Raw genomic sequence first — 2,553 nt, 5'->3', positions numbered from 1 at the left:
TGCTCTGTCCCACAGGAGACTCCAGATGGATAATACCGTGGTTGACTCTTTTAATTTATTTTTAAAATCCCACTTTCCCATTTATGTTTGGAATCAATTGTCCATTAAATGTTCCAAACGTACCCTCATCCATCACTTCCTCAGCAAGTTAATTGCACACGTAAAACACCTTGCTTAAAAAATGCCTCACATGACCTTTTCAAAAAACGTCTCTCTCTTTTCATCTGAAACAGATGCCCTCTCGTCTTGAAATCCCCATCCTCGGAAAAGGCAGCTATCGTTAACTCTAACTTGCCTCTCAATAATTCATAAACTTCTGTCAGGTCACCGTTCAAACCCCTAACTTAGAGTGAAAATAGTCGCAACTAGGAGACAGTGAGAACTGCAGATGAGAGATCAGAGTCGAGAGTGTTGTGCTGGGAAAGCACAGCAGGTCAGCAGCATTTGAGGAGCTGGAGCATCGACGTTTCGGGGAAGAACCTGATGAACGACACTTGCACGAAAAAAATATTCTCCTGCTCCTGGGATGTTGCCTTACCTGTTGTGGTTTCCCAGCACCCCGATCTCGAATCTGAAAATAGTCTCAGCCTATCCAGCCTTTCATTATAACACAAACCTTCTACACACGGCAACATACGTGCATACTTTTCTGAACCTGCTCCAGCTGAATAATATCATTCCGACAACTGGGCGACCGGAACTGGACAGAAAATTCCAGAAGAGGCCTCATCAATGTCCTGCAAAGCTTCAACATAACGTCCCAATCCTATACACAAAGGAGTGAACAATGAAGGGAAGTATGTTATCTACCTTTGAACCACCTTGTCTGTAGGTGATGCAAATTACAAGGAATTATGCACCTGCACCCTAGCTTCTGGGCGCCTAGCTTTGTGGGCGGCACGGTGGCCCAGTGGTTAGCACTGCTGCCTCACAGCGCCTGTAGACCTGGGTTCAATTCCCGACTCAGGCGACTGACTGTGTGGAGTTTGTACATTCTCCCCGTGTCTGCGTGGGTTTCCTCCGGGTGCTCCGGTTTCCTCCCACAGTCCAAAAGATGTGCGGGTCAGGTGAATTGGCCATGCTAAATTGCCCGTAGTGTTAGGTTAAAGGGGTGGATGTAGGGGTATGGGTGGGTTGCGCTTCGGCGGGTCGGTGTGGACTTGTTGGGCCGAAGGGCCTGTTTCCACTACTGTAAGTAATCTAATCTAATCTATCTCTGGATCTTCTGTGTTCTCCAATACTACGCAACTTGTTGTTGTACCAAAATGCAATCTATTCCATTTATCCAGATTGAACTCCATGTTACATTTTTGTGTCCAACGACTTATTGGATTAAGATCCTTTAGAAACTTAGATAATCTTCCTCACTGTCTACAATTCTGGCATCGCCTGCAAACCGACAAAGCATGCCTGCAGTGAGTTCCACTGTTTTCTCATAAATATCAATGATTCATATTTATTTGTAGTGGCCGTGATTTAGCAGTGTGCAGATCATACAACAGTTAGTCATGCAATTAACCATGAGGAAGAAAGCTGCAGACTGCAGGGAGATATTAAACAATTGGAAATGAAAATGGTGAAAGCAATTCATTCCAGGCAAGTTGGTGATAGTGAAGCAAGTTCAAACTTCAAACCTGACGCCCTCGCTCCAGTTGTGGCACTCAGCTGTCTCAGCAAGATGCACTGTAGATTGCTATAAACGGGAAAAAAAAGTCCCTTCTGCTCCGCCTTTGACTCGGAGCACTCCCAACCTCGGAATTGCTTGCGCCTCTAAACCGTCATAGAAATGCTGTGCATTCACCGGTTGTGTCCCTGGAGTCCTCGAATATCTCTGCGACCTCATTCCTATCCCGACTTCCAGTTGGATCTTCGCGACTGCGCCACTCAGTTCCTCTGATTCTGGGGCTGGGAATTAGGACTATGTGGCAGCAGTGGTTACTGCCTTTTTGGGGGGGTGGAACTGGAAAAGTAGCCGATGTTAAACTGCATTACTATTGAATCAAACATGTCAACAACACCTGCACTGTCCCCGGAGTTTTTGATGTTTTGGAGAAATCTATTTATCTCAGCCTTCCCCATATTAATGATGGAATCACCACAGCCACTGGGGGAACCGATATTAAACGGTCAGCCCATTCTGAGTTCCCACGTATCTGCCACTGTTCGCTTAGCACTGATATTGTGCATTTGTTGCGCTGCCTAACATTTCCTATGATACTGTACTTATTGCGCGCTGCCAGTGTGCTCGTCTGTGGGATGCCGTGATCGTATAGTGGTTAGTACGCTGCGTTGTGGCCGCAGCAACCTCGGTTCGAATCCGAGTCACGGCAGTAATCGCTCTAAGTGTCCCAGTTTTTGTGAAACACAAAGGAATCAGTTGCTTTAACATGGTAATTTTCTCCAAAGGTGATTATCTTTTCCCTTCAAATTCTGCTCGCTCACATCTCTGTGTTTCATATGTCCGAATTCAAATCCACCCGTTCTCAGAGATTTCTCTCCCTCCTTCGATTACTAACCGAACTTTCCGTCCCACACCCCCATTTTATTAATTTA

The 2,553-nt window shown here is 45.8% G+C and overlaps 1 non-coding gene across 1 annotated transcript; it reads left to right on the top strand.

Moving 5' to 3' along the window:
* Positions 1-2,258: 2,258 nt before the first annotated feature.
* Positions 2,259-2,330, top strand: trnah-gug (transfer RNA histidin (anticodon GUG)). Its single transcript has one exon. It is a non-coding gene; the product is annotated as a tRNA-His (tRNA).
* The last annotated feature ends 223 nt before the right edge of the window (positions 2,331-2,553 follow it).

Source organism: Chiloscyllium plagiosum, unplaced genomic scaffold (assembly GCF_037043375.1).
Source record: "Chiloscyllium plagiosum isolate Xiang-an unplaced genomic scaffold, Cpla_swu_hap1 HiC_scaffold_38, whole genome shotgun sequence".
NCBI classification, from domain to species: domain Eukaryota; kingdom Metazoa; phylum Chordata; class Chondrichthyes; order Orectolobiformes; family Hemiscylliidae; genus Chiloscyllium; species Chiloscyllium plagiosum.
The sequence above is the reverse complement of the archived record's forward strand: the minus strand, read 5'-3'. Positions and strand labels throughout refer to the sequence as shown.